Raw genomic sequence first — 25,309 nt, forward strand, 5'->3', positions numbered from 1 at the left:
TCCTGAAGCGGAGGTGGTTCTCCTCAATTTTCAGAGAGGCAGGGAGGCTGTTCCAGAGGGAGAGCCCAGCTGAAGAAAGAGATCTACCACCAACTCGTTGCTTGGAGAAGCGACTGACCCTGAGGGAGTTGGATGCTGATGAGCGAAGAGCCTATAAAGGAAGAAATTTGGGAAGAGCGAGTTGAAGGTATTGAGGCCCAAGTCCCCAGAAGTCCTTGTGGACAATGCAGAGGGTTTTTAACTTAATCCTCGCAGCCACTGGGAACCAGTGCAGAGATTTCAGTCCTGGAGAGATACGATCCCTGGGCTTGAGGCCAAGGACAAGTCTTGCAGTTCTGTTTTGGATGAGTTGCGGAGGGTAGAGGCAGGCAGATTTAGAAAGAGGCTATTGCAGTAGTCCAGCCTAGAGAGAACCAGAGCTCTGGAGACAGTGAGCTTCATAAAGAATACCTCTAAGGAGGTGCAACTGGTAGTGTGACTTCTTAGAGATGTCAGAAATTTGAGGAGAGAAGGAGAGTGTGGAGTCGAAGATGACCCCGAGATTTTTAGCCTCACAGGTGGGAGCAGGAAGAGGGCCAAGAGAGGCTGGCCAGAGAGTGACAGGAATGAGCTGAAGGCTCCGTGACACACAGACCCTGCAGATGACCCTGTGCAACAGGGGAGTGGGGGGAAAGCGTATGCGTTCATGTTGTTCTACAGGATCTGCATCCCATTGCCTAATGAGCCCCTCCCTTGCCCCAGCCATGAGGCGAACTGGGGGCATCTCCTGTTGGCACTGGTGGCGAAGAGGTCCACCTGCGGGTGACCCCACCTGGAGAAGATCCCCTGAAGGACCTCCTCAATCAACTGACATTCAAAGTTGTCCGAGCCCAGCCTGCTGATTCGCTCTGCCTCCAGGTTGGAATCCCCAGTGAGGTGGATTGCCGACAAGTGCATGTTGTTCCCCAGAGCTCACTCCCAAATGCCAATCAACAGTCTGCAAAGGGGAGGCGACCTGGTGCCACCCAGCTTGTTGATGTAATACATGCAGGTGGAGCTGTCTGTCTGAATGAGAATAGACCTGCCGGTGATCATGGGGAGGAAGGCATTGAGGGCAAGCCAGATAGCCATCATCTCGAACCAGTTGATGTGCTTCAACAGCTCCTGATGTGAACATACTCCATGGACACTGTGGCTGTCCAGGGTAGACCCTCCATCCCCCTATGCACAAGTCTGTGGTAATGGTGATCTGAGGTGCTGGCTGCTGGAAGGGCCTGCCTATCCGCACCTTGATGTCTGTACCCCACCAGACAAGATCATGGTGGAGATGTTGTGGTATGCTGACCTGTTCCGGCTGACATCCCTACTCTTGATTCCAGGAGGCTGAGAAGTCCAGTTGCAGCCTCCTCATTTTGAGCCTAGTATGTGGCACTGCGAGGAGGCATGCGGCCATGACTCCCAACAGGTGTTGGTACCACCACGCCAAGGTCATTGCTCTGCTGAGAAAATGTCCCATGGCGCTCTTGATAGCTGCAATCTTGTCCGCTGAGGGTAAGATCCTCTCAGGCCCATATAAGGGCCAGGAAGGTCAGACTTTGCATGGGCAATAACTGTTACTTTTTGAGATTGATAGAAAAGGCTGGTGGGGGCTGTGTGCTGGACCGCCTCCGGAGATCTCGCCCTGACTAGCCAGTCATCTAGATATGGATAAATGTGATGGCCCTGTGCCCTGAGTAGGGCTGCCACTGCATTCATTAGCCTTGTAAAGACCCTGGGGGGCGAATTGAGTCCAAAGGGTAGAACCCTGTATTGAAAGTGAAAACCCATAATCCTGTAGGAAGGCATCCTTCAGATCCAGGGAGCACATCCAGTCTCCCACACACAAGGTCTCTGTGATGAAGGCTGGGGTAACAATCTTGAACTTTTGGAGGGGTGGAGATTCAAGGAGGAAAGGTCCAACACAACCCTCAGGCCAGCCTGGTTCTTTTTGTCTATGGTGAAAATTTGTGAATAGAAGCCCAGGCCCGGCTGTGAGGCTGGACTTCATCCACTGCCTGGCTTGCTGCGAGCGAGCGGATTTCCGCCAGCAGAGTTACTCTACCAATCCACGAGAGAGAGGGGAAGGAAGGAGGAGAAGGAGAAATCGGGAGTCTGAATACCACAGAGAGGATCCATGGGCCGTGAACTTTGCTGCCAGCAGTGTACGTGAAGGGCAAGCCTGCCCCACACCAGAGACTCGTGTTTCTGGATGAGCCTGTCACAATTTTTCTCCCTCTGAGGCTGGTGCTGAGGAGGGGGACTGGAAAAACCCTTGTTAGCAGCTGCTGTTTTTATCTGTGCTGGCTAGGGGATCTGTCCGGTTGTCTGGACTGTCTCTCCTGAAAGCCCCTAAAGACTCAGAGGACTGACCTTTATTCGAGCGCTGGTGCAGTTGGCTGTAGGTCTTGGATGTGGACTTAGCAAGAATAGATAAAGATTTTGCTGTCTGTGAGCTATTGTTTTTCTTATCAAGTTCCTCATCCGTTGTCGAATGGAACAGGTCACCCCACTCAAAAGGCAGGTCTAGTATGCGCTCCTGTACATCAGGCCATCCTTCTCATGTCTGTGGCAATACAAATGGCTCGGCCTGATGTGTCAATGTGGGCCAGAGTGGACTCCATTATATCGTGGGCTCCGGAAGGAAGTGTGCAATTTCCCGCCACAGTTTCTGGTTGACAGCTGCCAACAAAGCGTCAGTGTTATCGTCCCTCTGAGGCTGGTGCTGAGGAGGGGGACTGGAAAAACCCTTGTTAGCAGCTGCTGTTTTCATCTGTGCTGGCTAGGGGATCTGTCCGGTTGTCTGTACGGTCTCTCCTGAAAGCCCCTAAAGCCTCAGAAGACTGACCTTTATCCGAGCGCTGGTGCATTTGGCTGTAGGTCTTGGGTGTGGACTTAGTAAGAATAGATAAAGATTTTGCTGTCTGTGAGCTATTCTTTTTCTTATCAAGTTCCTCATCCGTTGTCGAATGGAACAGGTCACCCCCCTCGAAAGGCAGGTCTAGTATGTGCTCCTGTACGTCAGGCCATCCTTCTCATGTCTGTGGCAATACAAATGGCTTGGCCTGATGTGTCAATGTGGGCCAGAGTGGACTCCATTATATCCTGGGCCACGATTTTGGCTTCAGCCAGTCCAGCCTTGACGCGTGCCTGGCTGTGGGTGGGGAGCTCAGGAAGGAAGTGTGCGATTTCCCGCCACAGTTTCTGGTTGACAGCCGCCAACATAGCGTCTGTGTTGGCCTGGCAAAGGTAGAGAGTGGCGTTTGAGTAAATTTTCTTCCTAAACGCTTCCAAGAGCTTTTCCTCCTTGCCCAGGAGTGCAGACACCGAAGCTGCTGAGGAGGACTCTGGCTTGGAGTATAGTTATGCTGCCGCTATCACTGAGGAGTGCATTTGGAGGTGTGCAGACAATAGGAGGGAGTCCCCTTCCGTTTGCCTATCCTTAGCATCGAGACACCTGTTGGTAGGATGGGTAGAGTGTGGCTTGAGCCAGCCTTTTTTGGCTAAGGCTTCAATATCCTTTTGAAGAAGATTCCAGTTCTAGTAGGAGGATGTAACATAAGTACTTCAGCCAGTAGCCCCACCTCTGGTTGTTCCACCTGTGGCTGCGGGATGCCTATGTACTCACCCAGTCCTGCCAGTCTCTCATGAAATGCTTTGGCTGACGATGGGGTGTCTGGGTCTTCCTCCTTGTCTGTGTCCACTGTTGTGTCCTGCGGATCCGGGGGAGCCGGAGGAGTACTGGGCGCAGGCAGCTGTGGTGTGCTGATTATCATTCCCGGAGATTGCTGAGGGGGGCAGAGCCGGAGCTGCCATGATTGGTACAGGCATGGGAGTCAGAGGCTGAGCTGGACAGAGGGGCGGTAGCGCAGCAGGTGCTTGTGGCTGTACAGAGGGGGGGGCATGTCCCTGATTACGTCCCTGAAGATGGTACCCATCTATGGTGATCTCATGAGAGCGAGCAACCTCTTGAAGAACATGTCTTCACAAGCAGGAGGTGTGTCTGATGGGACAGACATAGGGGTCGGGCCCCAAGGCTGCTATGTCCTGGGTGTGCCCTGTCTTGCTAAATTGGGCGATGTGTACCTGCCCTGCAAAGCGGAGGGATAGGATGTGGACTAGGTGACAGGCGTTGTCCAAACCCACCATGAAGCGCGCTCTCCTGCCTAATCTCTGAAGGGAAAGGGCGCCGGGTGAGCCATCATCTTGTCTGGCCCAGCGGCCATTTTGATTTGCCCAGCGCCATGTGCCTAAGTCGAGGTACTTGCTGAGCTGGGTTCGACCTCCACCAATAAGCTGAGCAGAGGTGGTTGCAACCTTCCCTGCACCTCAGGTCGAGGACTGTTCGGCGGAGTGCCCTCGGCCATGGTGCCAGTAGTGCTGCGTGCAGGGGCCCCCTCAGACATGGGTTCAGTACTAGGGCGTAGCCCCTCGGGTTGGGACCCGGTAATAGAGCCTTGCGGTCCCTCAGCAGTAGCCCCGGTAGGATCTTGTGACCGCTCGGCCTGTGGGCCGGTAGCTGGGACAGCCTTGGTATTCCTGCTGGTTTTAGGACCTGAAAGGTTCCTCCCACTTGGGCGCCTCCGAGGGAAGGAGTCACCCTTGCGGTGTGCAGAGGAGAACAGGGCACCTACCTTGGGCCTGGTCTTCCGTTTCACAAATGCTTTAAGGTTCTCTGGAGGCAATCTTCCGAAGAGCTCCCGCCACCTGGCTAGTCGATTCTTGACTGCGGCTGCGGAGTCAAGTCGTTGCACGCGGTACAGCCGCCCCAGCCATGGTCTGGGCCAAGGCACCAGAGGCCGAGCGTGTGGGGTCGGACATTGGGAAGGGACCCAAACAGGCTGGACATCTGCTGAGTCGACATGCGCCAGGGAGGAGCGTGGCACCAGAGGACAGAGCAGTACCTAACAATTGGTATAGAAAAAGAAGAAAAAAATACTTCTCTGGGGAAGAGCGTGTGGAATTACAAGGCCGGAGGCCTAACCCAGGAGCAATGGTGAAAGCGGTCCGTTCCGTCGATGCGGAAAAGAGGACTGAGGAGTGGCGCCGGTGGGCAGAGTCAAGGGAGTGCATCTAAATTTAAAGGGGAAGATGATTTTTCTGGTGAAAAAGGTTCCGTTGCCCGTCCCTATCAAGGGACGGCCATTCAGTATGGACGAAAGGGGACGGGATGTAGGAGTAATTTAGGCTATTTAGGTGGTTGAAGAGTGGCTTTGTGAACATATTGTACAGTGTGGGCGATATGGAAGATCCTTGTGGGACACCGTAGGAAATGGGGAGGGGGTCCGCTGCTTTGGCCCCAGCAAAGACCCTGTAGAATAGTTTGGTTGGAAGGATTCAATCCAATTGGTTGCATCCGTGGAGAGGTTGAAGGTGGTGGTGAGGTAGTGGCAAAGGATCACTTGGTCGATGAGATCAAAGGCCGCAGAGAGGTCTAGTAGGAGGAGGATGGTGAGATCCCCCGCATTACGGATGAGGTCTAGCTGAATCTTAAGGTCAAGGAGGGCTGATTCGTGCTGTTTTCTGGGCCTAAACTCCGATTGGCGAGAGCCCAGGAGGTTGTGGGTTTCAAGATGCGTTTGAAGTTGTGAGTAGGCAGTACAGTGAAGAATATTCAGTAGGTAAGGCACTGTGGTGATAGGACAGTAGATGGTGGGGAGGGTGAGGTCTAGGGAGGGTTTTAGGGTTTCCAACTATGTGGAAGTTGAAGCAGGCTTTGATGAAATTGTCAACAGTGGGTGCAAGCGAGTCAGCACACAACTTGATGAGGTGGGCTGGGAAGATATCACCAGTGCAGTTGGTGGCTTTGAGATATTGGATGGTGATCACATCCGTAGGGGAGACAGGGGTAAAGTGGAAGGGGGGGTTTTGGGAGTGGAAGGGGTGGAGGGTACCGGGGGTTGGGTTGGGGGGGAGAAAGGAGGGATTTTTTGAGAATGGTTTCGTCTGTGTTTTGTTAGCTAAGGCTGATTGTATAAGGGTGCACCATGCTTTGTCTTTTTGGAGACTGTCGGAGGGGCTGGAGTTTCAAGCTCCTTGAGGATTTTAAAGAGCTCTCTTGTGTTGGAGCTTGCTTTGTTAATTCTGACGTTGTAAATGCTGGCTTTTGTGGTCAGGGTAGCTGTTTTATACGTGCGGGCAATAGTGCTGAAGGCCTCCTTCTTAGTGGAAGTAGGGTTTTTCGCCAAAGATGTTCTTGGGCACGTTTGAGTTTGCGGAGGGATATTAATTCCTCTGTGAACCAGTTATGGTGGTTCCTTTTTTTGCAAGCAGTGGTTTTGAGTGGGGCATGCTGGTATAGGGCACTGAGCAGTGCAGCGTTGTAGGCAGCAAGGAGGGCTTTGGCGTCTGTGGTGTACAGTTGCGCCTCAAGTGTGGCACGGATGGTGGGTTCCAGTAGATCTTTGTTCAGTTTGCGGTTGTGTCTAGCAGTGATAGGTGGAAGGATTCCTGCCACAGGGGTGGGAGTGAGCGACATGGCAAAGCAGATCAGTGAGTGGTCTGTCCAGGGAACATGGTCTGTGGAAGTCACTTGTACGGATAGGTTGATGGGCAGGATCCAGTCGAGGATTCGGCCTTTGTCACGGGTCGGGGAGGACATCATTTGGGAGAAGTTCATTTCTTCGAGAGCTGTGGTGAGGGCTGCAGCCTTTAGGTCAGTGGGGTCTTTGTAGCCTAGGATAAAATCACCTAGTATTAGGAATTTGGTTTTAGGCTCAAGGAGAGGAGCAATGAGCAGAAGGATGTTGGCGTCCGGGGCACTGGGATTGTTGGGTTGGCGGTAGAGAAGTAGTATGTTGATAGTGGACTGGGGGTTGTGTTCAGTTTTGAATAGCAGGAGTTCATAGCAAGGCAGTGGTGAGAAGGGGGAGGCTCTGATGGGGAGGGAGGGTTTGGATATGATGGCAACTCATCCGCCTTGGTTTCCATCTCTGTCAGCTGTCAGAATAGAGTAGCTGGTGGGTAAAGCTAGAGAATGAAAGGGGCCAGCTGCCTTGTGAAGCCAGGTTTCTGTTATGGGCAGGATGTTGGGATCGTCGTCGAGTATGAGGTTGTGAATTTCGGGGGCGCACATGGAGCATGCGTTGATGAGGGCACAGGTGAGGCATTCAGGATGGAGGGGCTGGTGATAGGTGGGTTGTGGCTGTGGTTGGGCGGGTGTGGCTGAGTGTGGCTGTTGGTGGTGTGCTCAACAGCTTGTGGTGAGCGTAAGGTGGATGTAAGAGGTGGTGGTTTAGGCTCATTTGGGCAGGATTGGTGTTGTTTGTGCTTGAATGGGTTGGGGCGGCAAACCAGTCTAGTGCGCAGTCTGTGTAGCCGTGGTGTGCCCAGGCATGGAGTCGTGTGCATATAGGTGAGGTTGGTGGTCAGGGTGAGAGGGAGTTGTGCATCGCGTGTAGCCTTTTGGGCGTGCAGTGGGACTGTAGTAGGAGGGGGGTTTCTGGCCAGAGTAGATGGTCGCATAGCTGGTGCTGTGGCTGGTGGCCGGATGGTTGTGTTTGCAACTAGGTTGTCTAGATGAGGGCGGGATTCCAATTTCAGTTTGGTCATGCGGGTGGTGAGCTCTGTAGAGGCTGGCTGGTGCTTAGGGGCAGCTGCTGGGTCTCTCTGGTGTGTCGGCGAGCCGATCCAGTTTAGAGTAGGCAAGAAGGGGGAAGGTGGGGTGTTGTTGCCTGGATATCTGGGTGCCAGGTGTACATACTTGCATGCATGGGGCTTGGTATTAGTAGTGGCATATGGTATGGGAGCAGAAAATAACATGTTTTACTCACCGTGAGTAGCATTGGCAGTATTGCAGGGTACATTTGCATTATTGCAGGGAGCATTGGCAGTAGAGCAGGGCACATTTGCAGTATTGCAAGGAGCAATGGCAGTATTGCAGGGAGAATTGGCAGTAAAGCAGGGCACATTTGCAGTGTTGCAGGGTACATTTGCAGTATTGCAGGGAGTATTGGCAGTAGAGCAGGGCACATTTGCAGTATTGCAGGGTACATTTGCAGTAATGCAGGGTACACTGGCAGTAGAGCAGGGCACATTTGCAGTAGAGCAGGGCACATTTGCAGTAGAGCAGGGCATATTTTCATTATTGCAGGAAGCATTGGCAGTAGAGCAGGGCACATTTGCAGTAGAGCAGGGCACATTTGCAGTAGAGCAGGGCACATTTGCAGTAGAGCAGGGCACATATGCAGTATTGCATGGAGCATTGGCAGTAGAGAACAGCACATTTGTAATAGAGCAGGGCACATTTGCAGTAGAGCAGGGACCATTTGCAGTAGCACAAGGCAAGGGGGCTGAGAACAACATATTGTATACAGTACATTTACCAGTAACATTGGCACAGGGTGTTATACCTGATCACACAAGCTTGCAGGAAATAGAGGGAGACATTGCACTTGGAGTGCTATTGTTAAGGCACTTAGGTTAATTGTTGGGCAGAAAGGCCCAGTGTCCAGTGTTGGCAGGGGTATAGAGTTTGGTGCGGCCAGCAGGGCCAACGATGTTGGTAGTGGAGTATGGGTGTCGGGGCTTGTGTAGCCTGGGAGGAGAGGATTATAGGCGATGGCCATGTGGCTCAACCAGGGGGGTGCAAGCAGTGTTATTGGAATCGGTATGAAGTTCTGATGCAAGGAGTGCAGGGACCTTGTTGGAGGTGGTAGGGGGAGGCTTGGTAGTCGTGGCAGACTCGCAGCGTGTATCGGGCACTCGTCACAAGAAGGATGAGTGATTGCGCATTGCAGGGCGGGCTACCAGGAGGTGGCACATGCCTTGGCAATAGAGGGGCGATGGATCATCGGGCTGTCTGGGCCTCTTACCTTGCTGATGTAGTGTGTTCCAGATGACAGGAATCAGCAGCGGTGGAAGAGAGCTTTCTAGATAGCAGCGGGTTGCTGTTGGATCTATGTTTCGGGACATCACAGGACAGACAGGGAAAGACAGGGTCCTTAGACCAGGGCCTTTGGTCTAGGCCTGATGTCACCTCCCGGCTCGTCTGAGCCTCCAGATTTGCTGGGGGAGCACCCAATCAGAATGATGGAAGCAGCTGGGTGTCTGGCTGTAAAAATGCAAGGCAGTGCGGCGGCCATCTTAAGAGTGGTTTTTAAACCACTCATGTCAGTAGCAGCAGGATTCAAAGATTCTGGTGGCTCGATGTTGGGGGCACATAATGCTTCTCTGTGTGTTCTTCTGGAAAGACAGGGGGCTTAGACCAGGGCCTTTGGTGAGCAGATGAATGAGGACAAGAGGCCTACTATGCCTTAAGGAATTGGAGGCAGGGGGTGCAATCTGGAAAAGCAGATGTTACGCACGATGTGAGCGCACAACATACCTGGGAAAGTGAATGTTGGGTACAGTGTGCAGATCAATGGAGATCATGGAACTACTGTGCCTTAAGGAGGGAAGGAGTGTGACAGATTCTGAGAAAGGTGATCCAGGGCCTATTGCGAGCAGCTGAATGGGTTCAAGAAGGCTACTGTGCTTTGAGGAAGGGGAGGGCAGAGGTTTGGGGCAAAATCTGGAAAGGTGGATCTGGGGAACAATGTGAGCAGGTGAATGGAGACCGGGATCTACTGTGCCCTGGGAGGACTGGAAGAAGGATGTTACGTGAAGAATCAGTTATTGCCCCTTTGGGTCTCCCCTCTACAGTCCAGTCATATATCTAACTATAATTATTAGAGAACTTATTGACCGTGGACCTAGCTTGAAGAAGCAATGAGGCGCATTATAATCATTTCGACTTTCCCGAATTCCAACTGTATGAACGTGTTCCATTTGTAACTGCTATGCAGTTTATACCTTTTGGCAGGAACAAAGGAAGTAGTGGAACGGGAGGCAAGAACCTTTGAAGGCAAAGGCAGCAAAAGGCAAAGCGTGGACTAGGCACAGCATCTGGGCGCGCTGCTGAAAATCTTGCTTTTTGAGTGCAGTAACAGCAGGCCCGCATTAGAGAAGGAAATGCAATATCTGCAGCAAGAACCTTGCCAGGTTCAAGCGACCTGCGGCCTGTTTCTCTTTGTTAGAATACCTTTGGGTTTTCGCAACGAAAAGGGAGCTTCAGATTTTCTTGAAATCTCTACATAGAAGGGCCCGCAGTCTCTGAATGTATTTCCTGCCACCATCACTCCCCCTAAGCATTACCGATTACGCTTCCTTACTTTCACAGCTGAGCTTCCTGTGTAATGCAAGTAGCTGTGATAAGAGCTATGCTGCAGTGAAAAGATTACAGTGGCGCAGGTTGAACACTGGCTCCAAGACAATCCCTTTGGCATCAACAGGATGTCCATGTGGATATCATGCTGACAGTGGCTTCCGTGCAAGACAGTCTCATTGTAAAAGCGCTCCCTGCTTTCTTTTATGCGCCTCTAAGGACTTCCACATTCCTTAATGTTAAACACGCAGGGAACCAAATGACAAGACATCAATTGCAAAGCATTTTAGCGAATGATTAAAGCCAGAAACGCTAACGGAGGGAAATATGAACATCACTTACAATGAAAAAAACACGCTCGCCTAACAAGGATACGTTCATAGAAGATAGATCACAAGTCTGCTTCTCTTTTATATTCTGAGAAGCTAAACCTTGAGAGTTGGACTAGCTGGAAATTACCCAGATGTAGCCAGGGCTTTAAGTGGGGTAAGAAATCGAGGGGGGCCCTCATTTGGGGGGCGTGGCTTGTGGGATGGGCGTGGCCTAAAAAAGTATGCAAACCGTAAGGTATGCACATTTATGTGTGTACGTTACTATGGTTTGTGTACTATGCAAGCCATCTTTTCTAAAGATAGAATTATGTAACATATTTCTATGTTTATAAAAGATGGCTTGCAAAGTACACAAACCATAGTAAGGTACGCACATAAATATATAACATTTATATATATTTGTGTGCATACCTTACGGTTTGCGTAGTTTTCAGGCCATCTTTTTAAACATTTCGGGGTTTATAAAAGAGGGCTTGAAAAGTACACAATTCAAGCCATCTTTTATAAACCTCGAAATATGTTGGGGAATCCCCAGGTTCGCTGAGAGTTAAAGACACCTCGGCGACCTGGGGAAACAAAGGGACAGTAACTGCCTCTGGTGATCCATCCCGCAAGGGGTCACCAGAGGCAGTTACTATGGCTGACGGAAGTGGCAGCCAGTCACCGCGTCGCTGTGGCTGGCTGCCAGCTGTGACTAGCTGCCACTTCTGTCAGCTTGCCTGACTTCATGGCGGGCGCATCTCCCGTCGCGGCTGCGGCGGGTTAATGTGTCCCGCCAATGTTGCGGTGGGACCAGGGGGCCACAACAGGGCCCCGGCTCAGCCCCACTTGTTGGAGACTGCCGGGGCACGACCCGGCAGGCCCCGGCCCATTTAAAGCAATGGAGGTAGCTCCATGTGCATGACTTTCAGATATGACAAGATTTAAATATGTATGTATGTAGGTGATTTATATAGCGCAAACCTAGCTAGAAAGCAATTTGAGAGAAGAAAGCTACAGGTCTCAGAAAAAGAAAAAAAAAACACAGGACCGGATGACATTCTCGTGCATGCCGAGGGGAAATTTGAGAGATCTGCACGATCTCAGTGCAAGCATTGTTCTTATTCCTGTGAGGTTGGTATAATATTTTAAGCAATAGTGTGGCACCTCTACTGAGAACCAATATGGTTCAAATAACCTGTTCTATGAGATTTCTTCCTCTCCGGGGCATCAACAACCACGTTTTAGCTCACTGACCCTTTACAAGGGAGAAATATCTATTTGCATATTAGTCTGGTCCCACCCACACAGACAGTCTAGCACCGAAACATAGCTTTCAACCATTTGTGTAGAAAAGGCGAGTGAAAACACCCGATTTTGTTTTTGCGGGTGAGAGCCTATTGAAATGAATAGGCGTGCAGGAGGCTTGGCGGGTGAGTCAGCGTTTTACAAGGCGGGTGACACCCGCCAAAAGCGTGCGAGTTGAGAGCTATGCCGAAATGCTAGTCAATTCTCCTCTGAACAAGAGTACAATCAGCAACCCCAAACACGTGTTTCAGCATTGTTGGGCCTCCTCAGTAAGGTGAAGCAGAGCCTCTAGAAGGCACAGGGAGCAAGGACTCCATATCTGGTTTATCCCGGGTTACATAGAGTTAAACCTGCATAGCACACACATGGGTGCCAAGGTTTTGTTTGAATTCAGGAAAAATGAAATCTTACACTGCTGCCCGCACTGCCCAGTAATTCAGAAGTCCGTTTTCCTTGTTGATGACCCTGACGTCATCAACAAGGAAAAGACATTTTAAAAATACAGTGCAGCGTCAGCAGCAGCATTAGAATTCGTTTTAAAAAAAAAAAATCGAATGTACCCTTGGCACCTGCATGTGATCTTCACAGGTGATGGTGGAGCGAGGAAGGGGAGCAGGCTCAGCAGTACTCAGGCTGTTTGGAAACCAGGCTTATTCCAGTGAATACAGGCCGAGCTCTAAGCTTCCGGATTGGCTAGTGCCCCATTCCAGGGTGCTAATATTTGGTATTGTTTGTAGGTTGGATTGTAGTAAAATACAGGGGGTTGTCAGGGCCACTGCCAAATTGAATGCAAAATCTCCAGTAAAATCAACTTTCAACCTTGGCATCTCTGCTAAATGGGAATATACATGGGAATGCCAATTCTTCTGTACAGGGACATAGGAGGAAGCTGTTTTAGAGAAGGCTGCCCTTCACCATGGGCCCTGATACCATGGGAGTATGGCTCTATTAGTCATTTTTCATTGCACACTTCTGAAGGGTGCCACAGAAAATAGCTTTTAACATGTGTGCTAGACATGTAACTTGCATAGGAATAATTCCAGTCCTGCCAATCACTAGTAGCATCCATCAGCTATCCGCCAGGCCCTCTTTCCAGGCAACATCGCCAACTCTTTGAAGCTCATCTCACGCAAATACAATGTCTTCCATCTACGCAAACACATACAGACCAAAATTAGGTGCATTATTAGTCTTCTTCGCCCATGAACATTTAAATGGGGATGGCAGAAAAAAAGGGGGAACATTCTTTTTTTTTTTTTTTTTCCAAGATAGACATTTATTTCTGTAAGAAATACAAATAACTCATGAACAGTTAAACGGATGAATATCAATGGCAACTTTTTAGTGCTGTCTCACTCCATCTATTCCTTACACAGAACAAAACTCAATCTACTGAAGTGCAACTAAGTTATACTGTAAAAATAGTCCCAATATTTGGAGCTCCGAATAAACCTGAAATACGCAGTTTGCATTGCCATTTTATTTACAGACTTACAAAAATTTAGAAAAATATGTTTAACAACTCTATTTTTCCTAATATATCAGTGTTTGCGTTATATGACATGGTTACTCAAATGCTTTCAATTGTTAGCACGATATGAGACTCAAGTTATGCTTAGTTACAAAGGCGACTATAAAAAGTGCTTCATAATCAATTAGACTGCAGTTCTATAAACATAACTGTAGATCTAAGCACTTTAAAATATACTGCCAGTCATGTAAACTTAATGTGTGGCATTTAGTGATTTCTTACACATTTTCAATTGTCAGTTATATCCTAAATGTTTAAATTTCTTTGAGGATTATTCAGTGTTATGACAAATTTTGTTTTAAAAAGCCAAATTGCCACTGTTTATTTGAATTTGTTGTCCCCGTTCTCCCTATGACAACTTTCAAGTTCTTTTTCAACTTTAAGTTACTTACATTTTTCTCTTAACCTCTGTTCATTCCTTTTGTGTTTTCTATTTGCTTCCCAGTGTTTTATGTAAGATGAATCCTTGTTAACCATTCATTTTTCTAACTGCCCCTTATTCCTTTTTATCCATAAATAACTAATCTGTACACTTCCTGCCAAATGTCCCCCCCAGCCTCAATCCTACCCTCTATCCTTCAATATTAAATTGACAATTTCCGAGGCCATTTCTTCGAGTACAAAAACTAAACCAGTCCTTTCTTAAATTTACTTACCATTTCTTGTTCCCGTATCGTCAACCTTATAATTTACCAACATGTCAATAATCCACATTAGTAACTTTAAAAATTTGCCAAAATTCTTTCTACCTTTCTAGTCTAAAACTATTTTTATAAAATACTTAAACATATTTGCATGTTCCTTTAAGAAATTGATGGCTGATGCATCCATTTCTCCATATTAACATATTGAGTATGCCAAGTACAATTCTTAAACTGGAAATATTTAAGTCAGAGAGGAGTCATTACAATTACAGTTAGGCGTAGTTGGAAACAATGTATCTGATGAAAACTGAGTGATGCCAAAAGAACATTGTCAACTGAATTCACAACTTTTTTTTAAAAGAAATGCACATTCAATGCATAGATTTATTTAGACAATTTATTGCAAAGATATTTTCATTTTGTTCAAAAATAAATCAACTTTTAATTACCCATTTTATAATAATGTACAAATATATATAGCCAATATAGAAAATATTCCTGTATACCATTGAATTAGAAAAAGAACAAACTTTATTTTAGAATTAAGTATATACAAGTGAGCCGGAAACTCAAGCATATTATCTTTTTCATAACTTAAAAATTAACCATAATGCATTGCTCCTTAGAGAAAATCAGCAATTGTTAGATAAGTCAGCGTAAGAAAGGAGCCAACTGTAGATTAGACCTCTATGGCTGCTATGTAATGTCAGTTTTAAACAGATTTAGTGTAACAAATTTGGAAATCTAAAATGTGTCATTTGTTGGTGAATGGTAAACTCAAGGCATCCATTAAAATGCACATTGTTATCAAAGGGTAGACAAGCAATTATTTGGACCTTGTGAATCTAACAAAAAGGACCGAAAAAGAACCTAAGCAGCAATGCAAGGTGGGCAGTTACTAAGTTATTAATGAAATATAAGTACATTGAATTTTGCTTCAGCATGACACCTCCATGGATTTTGAAGCAGAATTGCTGCCAGAGTTGGGAGTGATGTTGAGGTTTGAGTTTGTACGACTTCTATTTCCATCAGCAGTATGGGTTCTGCTTCGGTTGCCTTCGCCAGTGTGAGAACAACTTCTTGTGCCCTCTCCAGTTTGTGGTCGACATCTGTTACCTTCCATGGATGTTACACTAGATCCAGATGCAGTGCGTGATCTCATAAATCGGGTCATACTGGCAGCAGGCATGTATCCCATGCCTTGCACAAAATATTTGAATGCTTCTGCAAGTTTTGCTGGCTGGACAACTTGAGGGAATCCACCACAATCCGACATCTTAAGAAGTGTAGTCTTTGTAGGGTCCAACTTTGAGTTGCATTCAACCACAGCATCCACAGCAGGTGAATCGTCACCAACGACTAGCAAAGATGGGCACTTCAGAGTATTACTAGGTGCTCCTGGGAAAGGACGCTCAATTTCAAGATCTCTTCGGCTGTTATATGACTTGACAAAAAGTTGTAGATTGTCCCTGTTTATATCATGCAAAATATGTTGCCGATAGGTCTGGATCAGATCATGGTTGTTTTGAACCTCCTCCTTTGAAAAGAGATGCGAGATGACCATATCTGGAAGTGCATGTGTCCATCCAGAAATTTTGGTTGCTGCCCAGTCCATCCAACCCTCAGCGCAAGGGTTAATATTGATGAGAACAAGTCCTTCCACCATTGTTGGATGATTAAGAGCAAATCTAGTTAGGATGTAAGCACCAGCTCCAATCCCCATTCCAATAATACTCTTGAGGCCAAGTTGTTGAATGACTCCTGGAAGCATTTCAGCCAGCTGATCCATAGAAAGGTAGACATATCCATCTGGGAAAGATGGTGCTCCCTCATGTTGACCAGGTGCATCCACGTGACAAACTGAAAAATGCTGTGTGATTTCCTGCATTTCTTCAAAATTGAAGAGTGGGTTGAAACAGGTTTTATGATTTAGTCCAATATCATGGTATGTTAGGATCACAGGTCGGGTTCCCTTTGGAGTGCCGCACATTGTAACACAGATGATTCCATGTGCAGTCTCAATATCTTGCTCCTTAATTTTAAGCTCTGGATAGACAACACGGATTCCCTTTTCCACTATGAGAGGTTTAACCTCTGAAAGATTAACGCCCTGCAGTAAATTGGACATTCTGGATATTGCAGTTCTCTGGCTAGCTAGAGAGGCTTCACACCCATGGGCCGCAGGGACCTCTGTGCGATGGTCTGCAGAGTCTCCAAACCCAGAGTATGCAGAGCATGCGGCCTCGGGGGATGCTGCCACTTTTGTGGCAAGACCTGCTGTCCCTTGGAATGTGGCCTCCCCGGATGCCTCTGCTCCAGAGGGCCTGGGTCGCTCAGGGTCCATGGGGGCGCCCTCGGCGTCACAGAGCAGTGGCTGGGACAACGTGGCCATTCTCAGCCGGAGGAGAGGGCGGTCAGTAATCGGGAATATTCTGAATTGAACCAATCACAGGAGCTGCCAGCATCACAAATGTTTCTGCAGAGACAGAGTGGACAGTTATACTATAGTTAGAAAGGTCTCTTTGGGGGGGTGTGGCCAGCGACCAAGCAGGATGGTCATTTGATCCGTGAGGGCATTAGACGGAGCGACTCAAAAGGCCTTTTCTAAATAAATAAGGACATTATGTTACTTCAATCTCCCCATTATCTTAATATCTGAAGCAACGGTACCTTTGGTGTGAGTTTCGATGGCCTCCATGGTTCTACACGAACACCCGTTCTTTACCACACCCATTGTGTGAGGCAGCCTCGCTGCTAAAGCAGGGCTGTTTTCGAATGGAGGCACACTTCTGAATGCTTCTTTTTGGTCCGGAGGCCAGCGCAGCGTTCAACTCTGCAAGATATTCATTGAAATTTGAAGGATAAGCCTCTTTTGCTGCTTTGCTTTTCCGTGTGCACGACTGATGTGTGGCCGCTTCCTCTGAAGCAGTGATGCAGAATGAAGCGTAACACAAGGCCATGGTCTCTCACTCACAAAGGCCTACTCGTTACTGACATGCAGTTTCCTTCACTGATATTGCCACCTACATCACCATAACTTCTAAGTGCATTCAATGCTTATATTTTCTTGTGTAAAGAACCCTCCACTCACAGAAATCCCTGCTTACAGACTCCCTAGCCCCATCTTGGGTTCAATGAGACTACATAGACTCTCTTCACGCTCACACCTACGGTCAAATAAATTACCCACCCTCACGGCCACCAACCACATCACACCACTCCCACACACACCAAATGTCTCTAAACCCCAAAAAGCCGCCTCCAGCAAGGCCTCTGCCAGCATTAATGCAACTACACTAAAAGGGGCACTCATTAATGCTAGATCTATCACCACGCACGTCCTGGATATTGCAGACGTTATCTCATCCATTGACCTTGACTTCTAAGCAGTTACAGAAACCTGGCTACACTCAGCCTCAGGCCCACAACTCTCCTTAGCCATCCCAGAGGGGTACACCATCTTTAGAAAAGATAGAGATACATCAAGTGGAGGCGGCATAGCCGTACTTGCTAAAGAGACACTAAATATAAGGATATCCTCCAATCTCCCCTTCAGGGCAGGTGAAATCATCACCTTAAAAATATCCCTTATGATGCGCGAGCCGCGCATGATGAGCTAATCGTCTCGGGCTCCCAGCGGCCGCGGAATATATCCTGTAATTATTCCGTACATCGGAACCACCCGATCCCAAGTCACAGCACCCCGGTGGCGGACATCCCCAGGCAACAATAGCTCCGGCATGGGGTGAAATTGGTCTCGGAAAGGCAAAGAACGCGACCCCGGAGTCGCTGGGGCGAGACTTGCCGCCATTGCAGCGCGGCTACAGAGCGGCCGCTCCGCCCCTCCCCCCTCTGAGCCATCGAGGTGCGGGCACTTCATAGAAGGCAGAAGACGGCCCCGAACCAACACTTACAGACTGCAGCCCGGAGCCCCTCTCTCTCCGAGCCACGCAAGACAGCCAGACGCCTACCCACGCTGCCGGGCCGGGCCGGACAGGGCGGCATAGGAGAGGAAGAGGACGGGGGACGAGACACGGAGCTGAGATCTCTCCGCCCCTCCCCCCCGCCACTGGGGAGACAGCAGCGTCCGGGGTTGAGCCGCGACGCAGACACGGGCAGCACGTTGTCGCGCTCCCCCAACAATACCGACAAGGTACGTGGAACCTCTTCCCCCCCCCAACGAACCGAGGGACGACGTCCCGCACGAAGGAAGGGGCACAGCCCCCCCCTCCCACGACAACAACGGAGATGAGTGAAGGGGATTGAAGGCGCTCTCCGCCCCCACCTCTAGGAGCACCCTGTACTGGTGACTGGGCGCATAACCTCACCCCCACACTGCGAAAGGGCTTCAAAGGCCCGGAAGACTGGCCACAAAGCAGCAACATTGGGACACGATTGTTGGGGGCACGAAGGCCCCTGTTGCAGGACCCATAGCCCCATTGGCAAAAAGTTTCTGGACACACACCCCACAAGGGGGAACAACTCCCGGAAGAGACGAGCATTGGGGCAACCCCCCTCCCCCGCCCCCCGCCGCAGATCAAGGGCCTCGGGCACCATTACCATTGGGAGACCGGGCCATCACCCTATAACCAGGTTCCTGGGAGGATAATACTCCTACAGAAGTGCACACGGTGGGGTGTGCGTGACTGGCACCGGAGACAGCGCCCCTCTGCGCTTCAATCCACTCAGGAACAATACACATTCGAGACGGTGGGCATGGTCCTCACGTGTATGCCCCTACCAGTGTTTCGAAACAGAGACAGAGTGGCAAAAGATAGACGACCGGCGAGCCCACCCCGACTTGGTGCCCTCGGCGATCCTCACATAAAACACCAGCTCGGCCATGGGCAAAGACAAGGTCAAGCGACAAACCCTGCAGAGTAAAATGGACCTTTACACAGTAGAGGCCCCCTCCCGCCAGGAGACACAAAACCCGGCGGAAGCAGGCAACATGGAAGGAACTCAGGACCCCCAACTCTCCCTCAATGACTTAATGAAGGCAATTGGGGACTCGAGAACCTCGCTGGAACTTAAAATAGGAGGTGTCTCCACGGAAGTATCTCTCCTTCGCCAGGATCTCCGCAACCTGTCGTCCAGGGTCGGAGAAGCGGAACAAAGGGTGTCGGATACAGAAGATAATGTCCGCCAGCTGGAACAACAACTAGCCATAATCGCCCAGAAAGTTAACCAACTTGAATACCGGGCCGAAGACAGTGAGGGCAGAGCACGCCGCAACAACCTCAGGATTCTCGGGATCCCGGAAAGAGAGGAAGGCCCTAGTGCTGAACTTTACCTGGAGGACTGGCTACCTCATGTCTTTGCCCCCAAGAAATTGTCAAAATTCTTCTCTATCGAGAGAGCACATAGGGTATTCACTGGGAGACCCACCCCAGGAGCCCCGCCTAGAACAATAATAGCACGCCTCCTCAACTACCGGGACCGAGACGCTATCCTGCAGATGGCACGGGCCTCCGGCCCAATCACATACAACGGCTATAGAGTGGGGTTTTTCCCGGACTATACCAAAGAGGTCCAGAAGGCCCGCCAGTCATACGACTCTGTCAAGAAGAAACTTCACTCCTTGTCAATTAAGTTTGCTCTCTTCTTCCCGGCGATACTCAAGGTCCACCACGAGGGCACGACCCATTTATTCCACAATCTCAAAGAAGCATGGGACTGGCTTGAAACACAGATCCTCAATGGGCCCATGACCCGACGCTCGCCCTCCGGACCGCCTACGCGCAAACCCGGGCCTGGGCTGCGCTCGCCACCCTTCACCCGGACAGACTCGGAAACCGCATCGCCACAGCATCCCAACCAAAACACCACTGAGAACGGATGAGGTCTGGGCACCATAGAACCAAACTGGCTACGTGACAACACGGAAACTACATCATCGCGGCCGCCACCGTTCAGGTACCGCAGTCTCCACAAGGCCTACCACCCTAGGTTGGGTCATCCCGACGCAGTTCAAGTTCACCAAGTTATAAGTTCAATGTTTGGGCGACAGGTGCTCCCAGTTGGGGGGGGGGGGAGAGTACAGGGTGGGGGGAGTTTTGGGGAACCAAGGAAACGGAATCATGAGAAAAGAAAGATGGAAACCAACATGAACAGACAGGGCAAACAAATACTGTTCCGGACCAGGACCAGAGACACAAGTGTCTACCAGTGCGAAGCGGCCCCCGGATGTCCCCCCCCCCGGGAAGAAAACGATACACGTCCCCGTGGGGAAAAAGGCAACGGCCACTAATCCTCCCTGCTGCCACGCCAAATAGACTCACGCAGACAGGATGAACTCCAACAAGCTGACAATACTGTCCTGGAACATCAATGGCCTCGGCTCTAGCATAAAGCGGAGACTGGTGCTCAAGTACCTAAACCGACACTCCCCGGACATTGCCCTCTTAAACGAAATGCACTTGATAGGCACAAACACCAACTTTTTCAAAAGGTCCAACTACTCGAATGTCTATCATGCCGGATTCACGAAAGGAGCCAGGGGCACAATGATTCTCGTTCACAAGAGAATCCCTCTCCAGGTTAGAAAGATCAGGGCGGACCCCCGGGGTCGCTATGTTTTGATGCTAGCGGACATCTGGGGAGAGAAATGGGGCCTGGCAGCAATCTATGCCCCCCCCAAGCTGACGAAAGAACTGCTCGCCGAGCTTCAGAGCTTGCTCCTGGAGGAGGAGGCTGATGTGTGGGTGCTCGGAGGGGACTTTAACGAAGTAATGGACATCACAGTCGACAGAACCTATAGGCGAGCTGGAAAAGGTCCCATCTCCACGCCGCTCGCCAGGTTCGCTGAGGCTTCAGGAATGGTGGACGCGTGGCGCACACTTCATGGAGACGAGGCAAGGTTCTGTAAAGCTCACCTGGTTCCCACGGGGGCGCTGGTCTAGTCTGGATTGCTGTGGCCTCTTCTAGCGTGATGCGCAGGACCCGGAACACCGATTGGACAGGACCTCCAAATCGTGCTTGCCTGGCCCATAGGAATATCCTTCTGCAGATGAGAAAGGGGATTAACAGTCTGCAGAATAGTGTGCTAGCTCCCCCCTTTCCCCCTTCGTTCCTCTCTAACTTCCTCCAAACCCCGGTTTAAGCTCACCTTATGGTTTGGAAGGATGAACTCTCCATCCTGCTTCTGGTGCAGGGGCGCGCGTTCGTCCAGTTGCTTCACTGGTTTTCAGAATGGCGCTGGCAAAATCCACTTGACTTTCCTGAGCGATGCGCCGTAAGTATGAAAGTTCAAAGTTCAAGTGAGGCCCCGTTTATGTTGTCTTTCTAACCTGTGATCTGTCCTTTATTTCAGGTGCAGAATGAAGGCGATGCGTCGAGGGGTTAAACTGCCGAGGTGAGTAGTGATGAGGGCGATCCCTCTAAATGTCCTTATCATTCCCCAGAAATGTCTCTTGTCCTTTCCCCATAGGGGCCGGGGTACGGTACCTGCCAACGGGCGGCGCCGACCCGAAATGTGGAAGAAAAGCCGGTAAGTATTATGGCTGTTAATCAGGCTTTCCTTCTGTGTTCCTTCTGCTCACCTTTTGTTTCTTCCTCTCTCCCCTAGGTGCAGAGATGTGGCGTCCGATGCTGACAGCCGCGATGGAGCCGGGAGATGTCTCGAGGACAGGTGAGTGAAGCGTGGCGCTGCAGCGAGCAACGCGATGCTTTTAAATGGAAGTCTTTCTTCAGGGATGCTGGCAAGAAGATTCCGGATGCAGGTAAGAAGTTTGAAATAGTCCTTGGTTTTCACCTTTCTCTTCTCTTCCTTCCTTGCAGGTCTTCCAGGTTCGAGGCGGCCGTGGCTGGAGTCCAGGAGCAGGAGCAGACACGGTGAGCGTTAAGCTGCAGGAAGCAGAACAGCGCGAAGCATGAGCTGCTGTCTGGGCGTGGCTTAAATAGCCTCCAAAGAAGTCCCAGGTATGTATCCTTCCCCAACTAGGTATGTATCCTTCCCTGGCCACGCCCGAGTGAAAAAATAGTCCCTATGAAAAAATAGTCCCTTTCAGGTCTCAGGGAGGCCTGAAGCGTGCAGCATGGTCTGCATCAGGTAAGTGAACAAAACACCTCCCTTTATGAGCCTGACGCCTATGGCGCCAGGACTGATGTCCAACATGAGCCTGGCTCCAGAGGCGCCAGGACTGAGTCCAAAGAGCCCCTATAAGGGGCCGCTGGGCTTTTACCCGAGGGCATGATGCCTGCTTCTAGGGGTGCTGGGCCTGGCCTGGTGCTCCGGGGGTAGGCATCATGACAGCACTCCCCCCCCAAGGCCCCTCCCAAGGTCGTTCCTTCTGGAGGTTACGGTTTGTTTGGGAAATTCCGATGGAACCTTTTTACCAGCCGAGGTGCATGTACGTGATCACTGGGTTCCCAAGACCTTTCCTGAGGCCCGTACCCTTTCCAATCAATTAGATAGAAAAGTTTTGATTTTGAGATCTTAGAATCCAAAATGTTCTTCACCTCGAATTCAGGCTCCCCATCTATCTGAATCGGTTCTGGTGGCTTTGTTAATCTGGTTCCTGGGTGCACTGGTTTCAAAAGTGACACATGAAAAACAGGGTGAATCCGCATGTTAGCTGGTAGATCGAGCTTGACTGACACTGGGTTGATTATAGCTTTGATCGAGTAAGGGCCCAAATACCTTGGATTAAAAGTTCGAGGCCCCTTTAGTGATAGGTGTTTGGTAGCCAACCATACTTGATCCCCTATTTGGTATGGAGGTGCCTCTCTTCGATGCAGATCCGCATTCTTTTTGTATTTCCCTTTCGCATGTTGCAAATGTGCAGTTGCATCCTTGAAGGCTTGAGTAATCGTAGAATGCAAATGGTCCACTGCGGGCATTTCAAGGCTGAGAGGTGAGTCCAAGTCTGAAGTACGAGGGTGATGTGCATGTAGGGTATAAAAGGGGCTCTGACCAGTTCCAGAGTGTATCGAGTTATTGTATGCATATTCAGCCACCCATAAAATGTCCTTCCAATTACCCTCCGATTGGTGCAACATACATCATAGATATTGTTCAAGGGTCTGGTTCGTTCTCTCCGTCTGACCATCGGTCTGTGGGTGGTGGCTGGTCGAGAGTCTTACGTCGATTTGTGCCAGTTGACAACACTTTTTCCAAAAATGAGAAATAAACTGGCTTCCCCGATCGGAGACCAGTATGGACGGGAATCCATGCAAACGGATGATATTTTCGAGGAATTCCTTGGCAAGAACAAAGGCTGAAGGTAATCCTTTCAACGGAATAAAGTGGGCCATTTTGGAAAATAAATCCACCACGACCAGAATAGTATTGTAACCATTACAAGAGGGCAGGTCCGTGATAAAATCTAGTGACAGGGTGTGCCAAGGTGCTGGTGGAATGTCTAAGGGCTGAAGAAGACCGGCGGGTCTTGTCTTTTGACCTTTGTTTTGGGCACAAACTCCACAGGACATCACGAAAGATTTAATATCCTTTCGCCAGGAAGGCCACCAGAATTGTCGTTTAACCTTTTCCTCTGTTTTGGCAATGCCAGGATGTCCTTCCATCAGGGTATCATGATGACGGGAAATAACCAGTTGTTGCAATTCCTTTTCTGGCAAAAATAAGCGTCCTTGGAAGTAAGGTAAGCCATCCTTGACTGAAAAGTTAGACCCCCTTTTGATCCAATCCTGCAAGGCTGAAGAGTCCAGGAATTGTTTCACTCGTGCTTGAATGTCTTCAAGGGTTTGTAAAGTGGTTATCGCCAAAATTCTTTGTTCGGGAATTATCGGCACAGGTTCTGAGTTTGTGTCTATTTCTTCCATTCCAATTCGGGATAGAGCGTCCGCCTTACCATTCTTATAGCCGGGGCGGTAGGTGATTACAAAATCGAACTCACCAAAGAACAAAGCCCAACGGAGCTGTCGAGACGATTGAGCCTTGGCAGTTTTTAAATATTGTAAATTTCGGTGATCAGTGATCACGGTGATGGTATGCCGGGCGCAGAGGAGATAATGCCGCCAAGCCTTAAAGGCGGACTTAATGGCTAATAGTTCCTTATCGGTGATCGCATAATTTATCTCCGGCGGCGAGAACTTTCTGGACCAAAATGCTACGGGGTGCAGTTGGTTGGTTTCAGGGTCTCTCTGAGACAGGACAGCTCCCATGGCTAAGCTGGACGTGTCGGTTTCGACTGTATATGGGAGATCAGGACGCGGGTGCTTCAAAATAGGTGCGGACGTGAACTTAGCTTTCAACTCCTGAAAGGCCTGTTCGGCTTCCTCGGTCCATTCAAAACGTTTATTTTTTCGCAAGAGTGCAGTGATGGGTTGCACCACACGTGAAAACTCCGGGATAAACCTGCGATAAAAGTTGGCAAAACCAAGCATGCTTTGGACACCTTTCACCGAACTAGGTGATGGCCATTTGAGGATGGCATCCACTTTCCGTGAATCCATTCGGACCCCTTTAGGTGTCAGGATGAATCCGAGAAACTCAACCTCGGTGGTATGGAAAACACATTTTTCCAGCTTGGCAAACAGTTTGTGCTGGCACAGTTTCTCTAGGACGGCCCTGACATGCTTTCTGTGATCAGATTCCGAAGAGGAGTACACAAGAATGTCATCGATATACACGACAACACAGACATCGATGAGTTCCCGAAGGACATCGTTCATGAAGAATTGGAAGGCTGCAGGCGCGTTGCACAACCCGAAAGGCATCACCTGGTATTCGAATAGTCCATATTTTGTACGGAAGGCCGTTTTCCATTCGTCGCCTTCTTTCACTAGTACCAGATGATAAGCCCCCCCGGAGATCTAACTTGGTGTATACGCAAGCGTCCTTCACCTGGTCAAGGAGTTCAGGGATCAGAGGCAGAGGGTAACGATTTTTAACAGTTATCTGGTTCAATGCGCGGTAATCGATACAAGTTCTAAGGTCGCCTTCTTTTTTAGGCACGAAGAACAAAGCTGAGGATGCCGGGGACTTTGACGGGCGAATGAAACCATTGGCGAGGTATTGATCTAAATATTGTCTCAAATGCAGATTCTCTTGTTCAGTAAGGGCGTAAATCCTGCTACAAGGGGGTTGTGCACCGGGCACCAGATCGATTTGGCAATCGTACGATCTGTGGGGAGGTAACGTGTTGGCCTGTTCCTTTTGGAAGACGTCCTGAAAGTCTTGGTACTCTGGAGGTAGTTGCACGGGGACAGAGGTTACTGATGCTAGATTAATCTTTGGATTTTCTGGGTAGCAGGTTTGTGCACAATCCGGGAAGGTTATTCTCTTCGCTCGCCAATCAATTCGAGGATTATGTGTCTCTAACCAAGGGATTCCGAAAATAAGCTGAAACTGTGGAGCCTTGATTACATCAAACACAACTGCCTCCCGATGGCC

The 25,309-nt window shown here is 49.6% G+C and overlaps 1 protein-coding gene and 1 pseudogene across 1 annotated transcript in view; both read right to left on the bottom strand.

Moving 5' to 3' along the window:
* Nucleotides 1-25,309, bottom strand: part of IFT74 (intraflagellar transport 74) — a 1,698,810-nt gene that overhangs the window by 94,457 nt on the left and 1,579,044 nt on the right. The window lies entirely within an intron of this gene.
* Nucleotides 14,467-16,096, bottom strand: LOC138516094 (protein NDRG1 pseudogene; annotated as a pseudogene).

The sequence above is a fragment of the Ambystoma mexicanum genome, chromosome 6q, assembly GCF_040938575.1.
Source record: "Ambystoma mexicanum isolate Mex_15411 chromosome 6q, UKY_AmexF1_1, whole genome shotgun sequence".
NCBI lineage: Eukaryota > Metazoa > Chordata > Amphibia > Caudata > Ambystomatidae > Ambystoma > Ambystoma mexicanum.